Source organism: Procambarus clarkii, chromosome 41 (genome assembly GCF_040958095.1).
Source record: "Procambarus clarkii isolate CNS0578487 chromosome 41, FALCON_Pclarkii_2.0, whole genome shotgun sequence".
Classification (NCBI taxonomy): Eukaryota; Metazoa; Arthropoda; class Malacostraca; order Decapoda; family Cambaridae; genus Procambarus; species Procambarus clarkii.
Window position 1 is genome coordinate 35,378,508 of NC_091190.1, and position 17,549 is coordinate 35,396,056.

Consider the following 17,549-nt stretch of genomic DNA (forward strand, 5'->3'; position numbering starts at 1 on the left):
GCAATTCAATAACGTCCACTTAGGAAGAAATTTGTTGGTTCACCTGCGTGCCGATAGAGGTCACTACTGTGTTTCGTTTGGCCAATCAGAGAGCAGCAACATTCTTCATATTGAAGATTTAGCGCTGGCTTATCGGAGCTCTACTGCCTCCTATTTACGTCGAATTTTCTTATAAAATTAGTATATTTCGAAGTAAAACAATGTTTTTTCAACTTCTACAGCCAGCACCGACATTGTAGTAAACAAATATGTTACATTTGTTGTTTACCTACGTAATTCTAAGAGATACTGTGTAGCTGTCCTTGTTGCTCGGAAGATGCGCTGACAATTATTGTATATATTTACTGAATTTACCCAAGGGCCACTAACTATCTAGTGGACTCGAAGAGGACAGAAAGCCGGCGGCTTGTTAAAGGGCCCGCCAATTGTCTTAATGATATTTTTTAGCTGGAATTTGGCATTTACGGCTTCAGCGGGTAGGCGGTTCCATGGGTTTATAGCCCTCTTGGTGGAAAAAAAACATCTGTTTTCAGTCCTACTTGAGAGAACATACTCTCCAACACTATATCTGTGATTGCCCTGTTATCAGTGACTTCATTCCAAATGGTATGAGGTATTTTGAGCTCTGTAATTACTTCATACACTCAGGAATACTGGAAGATATTCTTGTGCTGCACCCAGATTTTGCCAGTGGAGGCTAATAGATCAGCATTAAGCATTTTGTTCTCTCCTAATTCCATGTATGACTGGCCATCCTGTGAGGTGAGGATGTTGTATGAGCTTGTAGCTGGTTTTTGATATACACTGTGTGGTCCTTTATACAGAATAGGGAAGCAGCACATCGCTGTGTATACCTAACATGTTTAAAAATACATTGTTTGTGAGGAGTCTTGTAGAAACTGGTAAGAGTAATTATAATGTAATGTTTCCATGATTCAGTGCTTACCTCTTGTGAAAATCGCGAAGAGTTGTTTAGTCAGAGTTGATTTGCTTTTTGTATTGAGGCTGGTATTTTCTAAATTGATTCCATGTACAGTATGTCTAACCATCCTGTGAGATGGGAGTATTAGATAAACTTATAGCTAGTTTTTTATCTACACTGTAATATTCCATATAGAATAGGGTAGCAGCACATTGCTGTGTATAAATAATCTCCTTAATAAAAAAAATCAGTAATAAAGATTTTAAATTATAGTTGGTATTATTACAAATACAGTACTGTATTATCCTTATTAAATCATGTTGACCATGGATCATTAAGATCTCATGTTGATATGTAATAGTCATATTTCTTTCGAACTGCTAATCCATGCTAATCATTCATTAAATTGTACATTATGTCTCAATTTTTCACTTCCTTGGATATACTGTACAGTACAAAAAGATAGGATAAAAATAAACCAGTAATATTTCTTTCATTAGATTTTTCATTTAAATAACTGCATCAATATTTTTACAGCTGACAGGATTTGTTTTACCATACAGGTGCATTATTTGTTAAAAAAAAAATTTGGTTTATTGTTACACACAATGGTGCTACATAGCCTTCCCAGCTTGGTGCCTTCTTTTAATACTTACTGATTAAAAAACAAATAATAAATACATTTTATTCAGGAAAAGTACATACAGTTGATTTACAAACATAATGTTGGATTTATAGACAGAGCTAGTACATACAATACCTAAAGCCACTAATACTCATAGCATTTCGGGCAAGGTGTGGGGAACAAAACACTTAGACTAAAACTTAATAGTAACGGGATTAGGTATAAATTGTGTTGAAAGAAGGAATAAAAAATACAAAAAGGGGGGTTAACATAGCATAAATCAGCAATTGCACATGTTGGTGAACAGCTTTGTTTAAAAAATAGCAAGACATGGGTTGACATTTAGGAGGTAAGTTAGGTTACATGGAGTTAATTAGGCAGTACTTGGTTTAACTCTTAAACTGGTTGAGAGAGATACAGCCTTTGGCATGATTCGGGAGGTCATTCCACATTCTGGGTCCCATGATTTGTAGAGCACTTCTAGTTTGGTTACACACAGCCAAACTGTGTAACAGGAAGAGGTCTTGGACACAAACTTGTTCCATGCTAAATGTAGAGGAATCAGCTGAGTATTCCTCATATAAAATAAGCTGCCTCAGCTTATAAGGTAAATAAAATAAGCATTTCTCAAATAAGTAGCTGCCTCACCTCACTGCCTTACTAAATATAAATAAATAAATATGTTTATTCAGGTAAGGTACATACATACAAGTGATGTTACATTAATGGATTGATATATAGATAGAGCTAGTACATACAATGCCTAAAGCCACTATTACGCAATGCGTTTCGGGCAAGAAAAACATTAATATCTAGAACTTAATACTAATTGAGCATAAAGAATAAAAAGTGTTGAAAACAAATACAAATAAAGATAAAAAAAAAGGGGGAACATGACTGAAAAAGCAGCACAAATACAATAGGTTGACAAACAGTGTTGATTAAAAAAAAAAAATAATAATAAAATAAAATAACAGACATGGGTTGACAATAAAGGAGTGAGGTGGGTTACAGGGAATTTATTAGATAGTGTTTAGTTTTTATCTTAAACTGGTTGAGAGAGGTACAGTCTTTAACATGGTTGGGAAGGTCATTCCACATTCTGGCTCCCTTGATTTGTAGAGCATTTCTAGTTTGATTAAGTCGTACTCTAGGAATATCAAAACTGTATTTATTCCTGGTGTGGTGCTCATGGGTTCTGTTACAACCTTCAATGAAGCTTTTGAGGTCAGGATTGGCATTACAGTTCAGCGTTTTATATATGTATAATACACAAGAGAGAATGTGCAGTGACTTAATATCTAACATATTCAGAGATTTGAGTAAGGGTACCGAGTGATGTCTGGGGCCAGAGTGGGATATTGTCCTAATAGCAGCTTTGTGTTGGGTAATGAGAGGACGTAAATGATTTTGGGTAGTAGAACCCCAAGCACAAATACCATAGTTGAGGTATGGATAGATGAGGGAGTAATAGAGGGTAACCAGGGCAGGGCGGGGTACATAATATCTGATCTTAGAAAGAATGCCAACAGTTTTTGAAACTTTTTTTGATATATTTAGAATGTGACCCTGGAAATTCAGCTTGTGGTCGATGAGAACGCCAAGGAATTAACCATCTAATTTGTTACAAATTTGGGTATTGTTTATTTTGAGATTTATCTGATTAGAGGATTTATTGCCAAACAGAATATAAAACGTTTTGTCAATGTTAAGGGTGAGTTTGTTGGCAGTTAGCCAAAGATGGACTTTCTCTAGCTCAGTATTTACTGTGGCATTTAGAGCAAGGGGGTCAGGACTGGAGTAAATGAAGGTTGTGTCGTCAGCAAATAGAATTGGTTTGAGGTGTTGGGAGGCATTTGGAAGGTCATTAATGTAGATGAGAAAGAGGAGAGGGCCAAGTATGCTGCCCTGAGGAACACCAATGTTGATAGGTAGGGTGGGAGAAATTGTATTATTCACAGAAACATACTGGAGCCTGTCAGTAAGATAAGATTTGAGGTATTGCAGGGAGTGTCCTCTGACTCCATAATGATGTAATTTAAGAAGAAGGTTTTGATGGTTGACAGTGTCAAAAGCCTTACGCAGGTCCACAAATAACCCAACAGGAAACTCCTTTTTATCAAGAGCTGCGTGAATTAAGTTAATCATACTAATAAGTGCATCGTTAGTGCTTTTTTTGGGTCTGACTTACTGCTACATAGCCTTCCCGGCATGGTGCCTTCTTTTGATAATTACTTGTTCCACACCCAAATTGTATAACAGGAAGAGGTCTTGGACCCCTACTTCCCTCTCTCTTTTTTAATAGTCTATATAGTCATAATTATAGCTTTAAGTATTCAATGAATAAAATTTTTGACATTTTTACACTTCTCCTTACCTAACATCATTTGTGCAGCATATTTTTATTTTATGTCTCACCCAGATTTAATTTCAAAATAAAACCAAACTAAATAAATTAGAAATGGGTATGTATAGCTAAGGTACACCCCTTACTACTAGGTGAACAGAGGCATTTAGTGATAGTAAATGATCCCATCAGGCTGGGCTCATCACCTTCTCTCATATTTCATGTTCACCAGTGTTTATGTACTTAATAACTACGGGTATAATATCTTGCTATTATAAAACTAATTCTACTATCATAAAAGACATATTTACTTTAAGTTTCAAGCAGAGAATGCATATATAACTAACACGAAGGACTCCTCTTCACTAGATTCAATTTTTATAATCTTTTGTTTATGTTCCAAAATCTTAAAATCGATCCCAGTGTTATGTAGTAGAGAAAAATTGAGTTATATCCAGTTTACGTAAAGCTACGAGTGGTCGAAACCACACTTAGATCCCAGAATGAACTTATGAAGGTTTTTCCACTTAGTGTAACTACTTGAATTCCGCCGTAGCCGCCACGAAGGCGCTAAGAAGGAAAACATTCGTAGCCAAGAAAAAAAACCTTCGTAAGTACCTTCCTGAATCCGGCCCCAGTTCTCCAACCAACGCTTACTCCGTTGGTCTCTCTACCTGCAGAATTACTTAAAAGATCTTGTGACGGTAAAAATAGGTGTTAATGAAGTCTTCTCTAGGCAAATGGAATGCCATTCACAAAAGTAAAAATAAAAGTAAAAAAAGTTAAACTGCAAGTTGCCTTCACTGTGAGGTTAACTGTAGGAGAAAACATACAGAACAAAAATTTAAAAATACTTAACTTTAATAAGAATCTTACTTTTAACATATTACAAAATAAAAACGTTATTTAAACTTGGCTTTAAACAGAGGGCAAATTAAACAAGATAAACAGACAATTAAATTTACTTTACGTTAATACTAGAAAATATGGTGCAGGCTGTGAGTCAAACTGAATAGCTCTGTTACCACACCCGGGTATGTCAACAGGTCTACTCAGCAAGAGCACTCAGGAGTAATCTAACTCGTAGTGGGCTAGGCAGTCCTATATATATACATAATGATGGCCGGGCAGATGGCGCTGATGACTTCTTTAAGAGACGTTTAATAGTTAAACTGCTTGTTTTGGCGGGCGTGAGCTGCTAGCGACCTAGGTGTGAGGTGGGGTGAAAGTGGTGAAGGGAGGAGATTGGTAGTACTGTCTAGACGTCTGGAAATAGTAATTGTTGTTGTTGCTGCAGTACGTAAATATATAGACGTGGTAATGGGTGGAATAGGTGATGGAGCCGGCCGAATCTCTTCCTAGAGATTTTACTGTGACATTTCCTGCATCAAGCCCAGTTCTCCAACCAACGCTTACTCTGTTGGGCTCTGTACCTGCCGAATTACTTAAAAGATCTCAAGATGTTTTACATCAAAGGCTCGGACAACATATTAGCAGACATACTTTCCCGTGCCTATGAAGTGGAACCTCCCACTTCCAATCTGCTACCAGCATCAGCATCTCAGGCAACAGGAAGAGGCTTTGGGGAGGAGCTCTCATGTAATGCACCTGCATTAGCCGTGGAAACCTGCCTCTTCTTACCTCCCTCAAAACCTTCATGCTTCTATACATCCTCTACTACAGCAAAACCAGACAACCGTCTGGAAACCTCTACCTGGGGTCACCCTACCAAGCGCCGTGACCACCAGCCAGGTGTTCTCACTGGCGCTAGTTACACGGCCACCAACTGATCATTATATAGCCTGCTTCTCGTCGACTCCGCACCTTACCGACAGATGTGACATCACTCGCAGACGGATATAAGCACCTTCTGGTGCCCCTTGAAAAAAAAGAAAGAAAGAAAGAAAGAAAGAAAGAAAGAAAGAAAGAAAGAAAGAAAGAAAGAAAGAAAGAAAGAAAGAAAGAAAGAGGGAGAGAGAGAGAGAGAGAGAGAGAGAGAGAGAGAGAGAGAGAGAGAGAGAGAGAGAGAGAGAGAGAGATATAAAAAGCTTAAATTGCATTTACTGGAGAGGCAAACAGTTTAAGCTTTGCTAATCAAGATTTATTCCGTGTCACATTCACACTGCTACCCGTTGAGGGTGTGGACACAATGCGACCCAAATGTCTAAAGGTTAGAGCTACCCCCCCCCCCCTTTTTTTGATGGTCATGCTTTCGAGAGAAGCAACATTCTTAAGGTCCTGAAAAACGTGACCGGCATCACACTCACTGTTATTAGTCAGAAAGGGGATGATTTCTTGCTCTTCTTTTCAAGTGAGGAAGAGCTAGAAAAATTCATGACCAACTATGCCGGAAGAACTATTTTTACCAGCAGGACCAGCCAGTGGATCGCTGACCGACCGCAACATAATATTATGGACAATATCGAGGACGAAAATCCGAACCTGGGTGTAGTCAACCTAGAGTTCTGTAACACCGACAAATCATCAGTGAAGGTTACCTTGAGGTGCTTCCGGGGCTTAGAGTCCCCACGGCCCGGTCGTTGACCAGGCCTCCCAATTGGGAGGTGAAGATTACTTTCACCGCCATAGCCGCGGCCACACAGGCTGCCACACAAGGTTTCTACTGCTTCGGCTTATAAATACCACCCACTAAGTAAAAAAGGAACGATACCATGAGATCCAACAATGCTTCAAGTGCTACGAGCTCTCCCACTCGACCAACAAGTGTCAGCACCCCGTTCAGAAGTGCACTCTGTGCGCACTGGACCATCACTACTTCATATGTAAGGCAACAGCTCATCGCTGCTTGCTCTGTGATGGCAATCACCCCGGAATTTCTTACCGCTGCCCCCGCAGACAGGAAAGCATCAAGGCCCAGGTTGAAGCATAGAGAAACAACCCTTCTACCTCCGCGACGAGAGCCCCACACGTTCAACCCACCACCTCAGCTCCCACCAACCGACCAGAAAACTTTCCGGTCCTACCAAAAAGGGCTCCTCCCACCAGGCAACCCAGCCTTCACAATGAGAACTCAAGGCCCTACAGGCTTCTTCACAGCCCCCTGCATCAAGTGCAGGCATTATCCCTGGTCTTATTAGCCTAGCGGAGAGGCGTACCGGACCAGACAATCACCGCTTGTCAGTGAACTAAACGCATTATACATAGCCAATGGCTGGCCCTCATCATAGCCCCTGGCGCAAGTCTCACTGCCTTTACTACCTCTCCGGAGACTACCACCAGGACGACCACGAGGTCGATTTCAACACAGACTCCAGATCTACCCATGACTCGGGCGGCACAAACAGAGGTATTTCCCTCTCCAACTTCCAACACTTCTACCATCACCATCTCAGCAGCCGCGCTAGCAGACGTGCTTTCTACAAATACTAACAACACCACCAACACTCCTGAAATACCATCTACACCAATCCACGACACCTGAGTCTACCACAGGCTGCAAGGCGAAAGACGAAAACACCACCTACGGATGTTACGGACTCCTCAAACGAGGAAATCTTAGTAAAAGCTCCACCACCACACCACAAATACGACACCTACTCGGTACAAGACCTCATTGAGGCCACGTCATCCAACTCCAACGACAGCTCAGCTCAGCCAAAGTCTCAGGCAAAGAAAAAACGGAAGACCTAGAGGTCTACACTAACCCCAGCTCCATAACTGGTACAGCCAGGCCTCCAGGGTTGATGACTCACATCCATCTCCAGACCTTTAGTATCAGCCATTGATACAGATAATGGCTCCAAAGAGCCTCCACTTACGGGCTCACCATAGCCCGTGCTACTTTGAACTTTATGTTCTGAGTACCTGAATCTAAAAGAACAACAACAACAACAACAACAACAAGCCCTGGAAGAGCAGACTATTACTAGTGATCCTGGGGTCTACACTTCACCTCCCTCACTCGCTGTGGTCCTGCTACGAAGCGTGACGGTGGACGTGAGATCTAGTGTAAATAGTAGAGTAAGTCACTCTTTTGTTTTTCAAGCAGAGTCAATTTTTCCATTTCTCGTGTCTGGATAAATATTTTGTTACGAATTATTTTGTTGTTATAATTGAGTTTACAGTAAAGTGTTTAATTGTTCATGTAAATTTGTTTATTCCTACATCTTTTCACACCGCAAAGGCTAAGCAGCTTTTATTTAACTTAAATAAAGCTTGTTTAACTTTTGTTTGGTTTTATGTGCTTAAGGGCAATTCCAGCTGCTCTGGTATTTGCTGCACTTCCGCATTATAACATCAAAACAAAAATACATATTTATTCACAGACGTCGAACATAAAATATTGTTTAGATATTTTCCACGTATCGAACATTATAGCTACAACACTTCAAAATAAATTTTATCTGATCTGAGTTCATTAGGTAAAGGAACTGAATATTTAAGATAAGTTAAAATTATAAGATACGGTGTTTAGAGAAATTTACAATGCATTTATGCGTACATGTTTCTTAGAATATTATTATTTTCTAAATGAACAGTATAAATTATAATACCAAGTAAGGAAATTTTATGTAATGAATTTTGGGGATTGTAATAATTATAATATTAGGTAACATTTTTACGTTTAAGAACTTCACCTAATACTAATTACAAATTTTTCTTCAAAATTCACGAGACCAAGACTGTGCACTTGGTGGTGCACAGTCTGGGTCTGTGCACAGGTGGTGCACAGTCTGGGTCTGTGCACAGGTGGTGCACAGAATGAGTCTGTGCACAGGTGGTGCACAGTCTGGGTCTGTGCACAGGTGGTGCACAGTCTGGGTCTGTGCACAGGTGGTGCACAGTCTGGGTCTGTGCACAGGTGGTGCACAGTCTGGGTCTGTGCATAGGTGGTGCAGTCTTGCTCTAAAAGAAATCTCACAGAATTAATATATAATTGTAGTCATAGCAGAGGTTGAAGTATTTAATCATTCAAGTCTAAAGAACGATTAAAAACATCCATATTTTTAAGAGATAATGTTTGTCTGTTAGCTAGTCTTTCAGTGTGTGCAGGATTGGAAGCCAGATGCATGGGGTTAGCCTCCCCAAAATTTGCAGGATTTCTAGTTGGGGTTTTTGGGAAAGGGGGATGTCCAACAAAGGCGGGTAGGGTTTGGTCCCATTGCTTCCGTTAACGGAGGAACAGCTCCCATGGTAACTATATAAAATCGGTGGAGGGAGGGAGGGAATTATCAGGGGAAAGCGCCAAACCATTACGACTATATAGCACTTGGAAGGGGTCAGGATAAGGATTCGGGATGGGATGGGGGGTGGGGGAGGAATGGTGCCCAACCACTTGGACCTACCTCATCTTATGTATACCTTGTGTTGGTTTCGGGGCTTAGCGTCCCCGCTGCCCGGTCATCGTCCTGGCCTCCTCGTTGCTGGACTGGTCAACCAGGCTGCTCGGTCGGGGATTGAACGCCGACCTGCATGAAATGAAGGAGTCGCTCTAGCGTCCATATCAAGTGGTTGGGCTCCCCCTTTCAACTTATTGGCGGAGATGAAAGAAGGTTATCCGAGTCTTTCTCATTTCCTAGAATAAGTATGATGGGGTGAGGTGAACCCCACGCTTATGTATGCTTATTTGTATGTATATTATGTACTGTGTGTATATTCCTGAAGATGTCACGTTGAATTAAAGTGGAAAGATTGTGACTTAGTGCTTCATCACCTTTCAGTGTGTATAAGGCATTTATATAGAATGGAAAATATAATTAGAAAATTAGCATGAACCTTTGATTTTTACTTTTTTTCTTTCTGACAAATTTTTGCTTAGTAAATTGCTCATTTATTTTTAGCACTGACGATAGAGTATTTTCTCCGCCAGGTGGTGCAGGAAGGCTACAGCAGGTGGTGCAGGAGGGCTACACCAGGTGGTGCAGGAGGGCTACACCAGGTGGTGCAGGAGGGCTACACCAGGTGGTGCAGGAGGGCTACACCAGGTGGTGCAGGAGGGCTACACCAGGTGGTGCAGGAGGGCTACACCAAGTGGTGCAGGAGGGGCTACACCAGGTGGTGCAGGAAGGCTACAGCAGGTGGTGCAGGAAGGCTACAGCAGGTGGTGCAGGAAGGCTACAGCAGGTGGTGCAGGAGGGCTACAGCAGGTGGTGCAGGAGGGCTACAGCAGGTGGTGCAGGAGGGCTACACCAGGTGGTGCAGGAGGGTTACAGCAGGTGGTGCAGGAGGGCTACCATCGGCAGAGAAGAGAGAGCAAGAGCTGCTGCAGGACCAGTGTTGCAGAGGTCAGTGTTGCAGAAGGCGAGGACGTCATCATCCTCAGACTCCTTAGCCTCCGTCACTGTCTTACAGCCGCGACTGACAACATGTTTGGGCTTATCTATCAGAAGGTTAAGAGAAAAATACACCTTTTCAATTTAATTGTGAGAGCAGCATTAAAATAGTTGTATATAATATTTTATACAATTAATCCGTTCTTTGTTTCTTGATGTAATATCAGTCACCATTGCCAGGCTTCAATGCACCATCTTTAGTCTGCATGATGACTGATCACTCACTGATATTTCTACGTCCATGGCATCACCATCAACCTCTTTCACTTTATTGCATAACATGTGGTAAGATCAAGTGCAGACACCAGCTGTCGGGGTTCACCACCATAAGAGGGGCGAGTAACAGTATACTCAAGGTCACTCACCGTAGCCCTGCGGGTCTTCACTCTATCCTCGCGGCGCCACTGTACGCCAGGAGAGTATCCCAGTCAATCCCAACCGGCCTCTGATCGAGAAAGAGTGGGAACACAACTTGTTCTCTTAACTATTGTGTGCCCGCCCCGACACAGGGCTCTACTACTAATCACAAGGTCGCCAACTGGTGTTTCCTGTGTCCAGTAGCACATCAGTGGTTTCGTTGAATTGTGGTAGCAGTGGCAAGAACACACTCTATAGATCTGATATCAGGCAGGTATTTATTTCTATCACTTTATTTCCTTTCAGGTATTATATAGCCACAAGAAATATGGAGGGGATGATATAAACACCAAGGTATTTTGTATTTTACTTAAAACTCAAGACATCACAAGATTATATCAATAAGCAAACAACTGTTTCATGCGGAAGTCGCTCGTTCTCACAAATAATCATGAACTCGCCAAGCTGGCAATGCTCCCCCTCACGTCAATGTCAAAATCAGCTGGGCGACTCCCACCACGCGAATGTTCGTTTATTTGTTTGTCTGGCGTGAGGCGCCTGTTTCTTTAAATTCTCAAGGATCACTAAATGTTCAGACACACAATATTTGCGACAATAGCACGTAAATACTTCGCTGCACTGATCTTGAGCTCAATCAAACATTTCTATATTAATGGACACAATAATTCACTATGATGGTATAACACACTGCCCTTCATTTAATGATAACGTATGCAAGTATATATCACTGGAGTTCTCAGTAATTCCTTTCGTGGGTGAATATTCAATTAATCACTGCACACATAAATGGTTATTCAATACACAAGCATCGACATATATATATATATATATATATATATATATATATATATATATATATATATATATATATATATATATATATATATATATATATATATATATATATATATATATATATATATATATATAGATAAATCATAGATATCAATAATGGTAATAATATAGTTACTGGGCACTTAGCCTATCACCAAATACTGGCACATTTATATATATATCTCACTAAATGCTCATATTAAAGTCTCATGAAAGACATTATCAACAGAGTAAATTCATCAATTACTCCGGGTGCCTGCACACACCAATAATATTCATAAATACCGTGAGGACTCTATGTAGCCCCACTCTGCACCTTGTGCCTTACTGTGACATATGTGAGCCTTGCTCACGACATACAAAATACTCTGGCTAAATAATATAGCTGATTAAAGGGGAATTGGGAGGGAAACTAGAATCACCTACTTCCACCTATCCTCCAGTGAGAGTTGAGTTGTAGCTCCTGGTCCAGGCTCCTGCCTTGTGTAGGGAACGCCCCCACACACACCCTGTCGTGTCCTCCAGAAACTCAATCAACGTCCCACCATAAACGCGTCATCTCCATGCCTTTCCACTGCAGGTCCGTGCTCCTCCACGACTTCTCGTAGGGTTGGAGTCGGTCTCCTGGCCGTCAACTTCTCCTCCCAGCTACGGCTGCCTGCCTACGTCTCGGCTGCAGTCGTTCGGATTCCCGATTTGTCTTCTTCACTGCTTCCCAGTGGATTGGCCCAGCCGCTACGTCGTCACTGTGAAGCTATCAGACGTCCCAGACGATACTGCCTAGACTCCACCTGCACAGCACCCGATCCTGGAGCACTTGATGCTCAATATTCCGTCAATTCCCTCTTCGGTCCACACATGGAATGAAGGAAGACCTCTGGCGTACTTGCAGACTACGGGTGACGCGTAAGATCCACGGGAGTGGCGTGTTACTGTCAGATTGACAGGATCAATCTTCACACATCCGACCACCTTGACGTGTCGTGTCAGACTGATGGCGCCTCCGTGGCGCTCTGACCGGACCCCCCTTCCTTCGTGACGTCATATTCGCCATGGGAGGTTTTCATTGGCTCCCTGTGCCACATCGCTGTCGGTGACCAATGTGGTGCCACTGACGTCACACAGTTTTGGCGGCAAAACAGAGTAGCCAGCGCTATATTGGCTTCCTAAAGGGCCTAAACCACAGGCCAAAATACTCTTCTTTTACAAATTTATCGATACCTCGAGAACACTACACTCTCCCACATATATCAAACTGATGCCTGCGACGTAGAGAACGCTCGGGTAAAGTGGACATGACTCTTACAGCAGGCGTGGGAGAAATATAAGGGGGGGAACACCGTCACACAGCACACAGCAAGGGCACTTGTACCACACAATGTTTCGTAACGTTAAACTGTACTTAAAGTGTAACAGACCATTTAACTGTTGGAGTTCTACACTCATACTACACTCATGTAGCTGTACCCTACAGTATACACATTCATGTAGCTGTACCCTACAGTATACACACTCATGTACCTGTACCCAACAGTATATTCACTCATGTAGCTGTACCCAACAGTATGCACACTCATGTAGCTGTACCCATCAGTATACAACACACAAGTAGCTGTACCCAACAGTATACAACACTCGTGTAGCTGTACCCAACAGTATACAACACTCGTGTAGCTGTACCCAACAGTATACAACACTCGTGTAGCTGTACCCAACAGTATACAATACTCATGTAGCTGTACCCAACAGTATACAACACTCATGTAGCTGTACCCAACAGTATACAATACTCATGTAGCTGTACCCAACAGTATACAATACTCATGTAGCTGTACCCAACAGTATACTCACTCATGTAGCTGTACCCAACAGTATACACACTCATGTAGCTGTACCCAACAGTATACACACTCATGTAGCTGTACCCGACAGTATACTCACTCATGTAGCTGTACCCAACAGTATACAATACTCATGTAGCTGTACCCAACAGTATACAATACTCATGTAGCTGTACCCAACAGTATACTCACTCATGTAGCTGTACCCAACAGTATACACACTCATGTAGCTGTACCCAACAGTATACACACTCATGTACCTGTACCTAACAGTATATTCACTTATGTAGCTGTACCCAACAGTATAAACACTCATGTAGCTGTACCCGTCAGTATACTCACTCATGTAGCTGTACCCAACAGTATACACACTCATGTAGCTGTACCCGACAGTATACTCACTCATGTAGCTGTACCCAACAGTATACACACTCATGTAGCTGTACCCAACAGTATACACACTCATGTAGCTGTACCCGACAGTATACTCACTCATGTAGCTGTACCCAACAGTATACAATACTCATGTAGCTGTACCCAACAGTATACAATACTCATGTAGCTGTACCCAACAGTATACTCACTCATGTAGCTGTACCCAACAGTATACACACTCATGTAGCTGTACCCAACAGTATACACACTCATGTACCTGTACCTAACAGTATATTCACTTATGTAGCTGTACCCAACAGTATACACACTCATGTAGCTGTACCCGACAGTATACTCACTCATGTAGCTGTACCCAACAGTATACACACTCATGTAGCTGTACCCGACAGTATACTCACTCATGTAGCTGTACCCAACAGTATACACACTCATGTAGCTGTACCCAACAGTATACAACACTCGTGTAGCTGTACCCAACAGTATACACACTCATGTAGCTGTACCCAACAGTATACACACTCATGTAGCTGTACCCAACAGTATATAACACTTACGTAGCTGTACCCAACAGTATACACACTCATGTAGCTGTACCCAACAGTATACACACTCATGTAGCTGTACCCAACAGTATACACACTCATGTAGCTGTACCCAACAGTATATAACACTTACGTAGCTGTACCCAACAGTATGCACACTCATGTAGCTGTACCCAACAATATACAGTACTCATGTAACAGTACCCAACAGTATACTCACTCATGTAACTTTACCCAACATCGTGTCTGGAAAGGAGTGAGACAACCTACCGTCATCAGACATCTTCTTGAAGCAGAAGCCGCTGCAACTGGTCGTGTTCATCCAGGTGAACTCTGCGGTGCAGCGCTTGACAGTGCTGCAGGAATAGCAGCTCACGTCGCCTTTATTACCTTCACATGCTGCAGTAATAATAATAATAATAATAGTAATAATAATAATGATGATGATTAATAATAATATTAATAATAATAAAAATGATAATACTTCTACTACTACTACTACTACTACTAATAATAATAATAATAATAATTATTATTATTATTACTATTAATCAATTGTTTACATGTCCCATTGAAATTAATATATTAGTAATTATTCATAAAAAGCTAAGGTTGAGATAAGGCACACAAAAATATATATTAATTTAACATCATTCACACAAAATGCAACACTTATACTTACACTAATAATACACAAAATAAAAAACACACAGTACAAAACACATACACGCTTGCACTCAATATAACCTTTAAGCACAAAGCATTTCACACACAAATATTCCATTTACACAGAAAATATAACATTTACACACCAGATATGACATTTATGCACATAAATATATTATTTACGCACAAAATATGCCATTCACACACAAAATACATCATTTATAGACAAATATGACATTTACATACAAAATATGTCAGTTGCGCACAAAATATGTCAGTTGCGCACAAAATATGTCAGTTGCGCACAAAATATGTCAGTTGCGCACAAAATATACCATTTACACAAATATTACATACACTCAAAGTATAACATTTACACAAAGTTCGGTATTTGCATAAATATAACAAATTGTATATGCGCTCATTCAACCAAAAAGTGCTTTCACTAATATTACACAATTCCATAAACATAATTTTCACAAAATTCTCACATAAACCAAATAAACCTCATAAACTCATAAATCATAATACATAATAAACCATAATACATTTGGTCTCATAAACCAAATACAATTTCACACTTGCACATGAAGACCTATTTTTCAGAAAAGATATACAGAACTTACACAAATACACAATTCGCACAAAAAAAACAGTTTCACTAGTTCCACTTAAACAAAATAAAAACACAACTTGCATAAATCCACTATTCGCACAAAACGATTATAAAACATGGACAATTATTGAACAATTGTGTAATTAATACACATGTCTGCACAATTAGTACAAGCAAACTTGTTATATAATTACACAACTTGCACAATGACAATCAATACTCAAAGGTATAAATAAACAATTTGTCCATATAACAATACACAATATACACAATTAAAACACAACTTGCACAGTTATTACACATCTTTCATAAGTATTACACAACTTGCACAGATACAACCAAATACATATCCAGCACAAATATATGCAATACATAACTATCCCAAATATGTAAATACACAACCAGCATAAATAGACAATTCACTTAAATACTGTTACGACATATACACAATTAATAAACAACGTGAACAAAATATATTCAATACACAACTAGCCAAAATATGAACACAACTCAATTCAACAAATGCACGTACATGCAATTCTCCATGTACAGTTAATACACAACTTGCACAAACAGTACACAATTTGTTGGAATATAATCAACACATAATTACAATCATCATACAACTTTTGCAAAATACATAACCTACACAAATTATACACAACTTGCAAAAGTATAATAATTGTGCTATTTGTACAAATACAATCATAGCCAACTTGGTCAAACTATACACAATTTGCATGATATTTTTCTAGAGATGTTTAGGACATTATTTATAATATGCTGAGTTTAACCAACTCCCCCAAAAGTCAGAATTTCACATGAATGAATGATACGTCTAACATCCTATGAGCTCAATATAAAAACACATACATTTTCCATCAATGTTTCAACATTATTAGTGCTAGACTATTCATCTAACATATGTCTATTGTTTTTAATGCCTTACTAATACCCCCTTGTTAGATCCTCTTCAATCAAATCACCCATATTTATTTAGGCAAACCATCCAACAGACTTATTGGTTCCAGCCTTAGTTATGCCAGGGCAGGTGGGGTTAGGTGAAGTCAGTAATTTCTATGATAATTTAAGCAAATTTACTGTATCGTATTAAAAATACTACCAATTAGAACCTAAATTCATTTAGATCTATAAAAAATTATACTTATTATTATAGTGTGGGTTGGTGGTGTTGTCGTGTTGTTCCTCCTTTACAGACAACCCAACCCACAACTCGGTAGAGTGCTTATACCTCACTAGGAGATCACACTAGGCGCTTCTGGCTCTTGGAGAGGGGCTCAACGTCACACGTTTAGGGGATGGGTCTCCATCACTTAGCCTCGTTGTCACGTGCACACACCCACTCGAGCCGCTGTGACTCCCCACTCTCTCCTTATGAGATATGAGGAGATATGACTCCCACTCTCTCCTCAATCCCCTTTGACTTATTAGTATTACCTTCTACCCTGTCCACAGCAGTGGTTCTTGTTTCTTTCTCTCTCTCTCTCTCCTTCTTTACTACCTCCTGGGAAGCCTAACTAGGACAAGGGCAAACACCAGCAAATTTGAATATATTTACTGGACCAAGCACATACACAATACATACACACATATAATAATAATACTGAATCCTACACTCTATACTATTTCAGTCAGGTTGCACTCCAACACTATCAGAACTCTATTATCAGCTTATCAAGTGGTATCCTATCTCCTGATTCACCACGTGATACTATCAACCTCCTCAAGTAGATCAAGTCTTATAATACAATGTTGCACTATCAGCATGAGAATATATATATCTATAAACATGTACAAGGAAAATCAGCATATGAGTGCAATAACATATATATATCAGTATAAATGTTCCTTGATACACAACAATGATCAATCGATCACCCTATCAGTCCTAGAACACATACATCTGTAGGTAATCCAGCCTACGACTGTAACTCTAAACATCAGTATAAACACCTTGGTACAAAAATGGCAAACTATCACTCGCCTTTCACCGCGTCTTACACGCTAAAGACAAACACTCATCAACTCCCTACAAGTGATCATTTAGAACTTCCCTTCCCCATCTAGA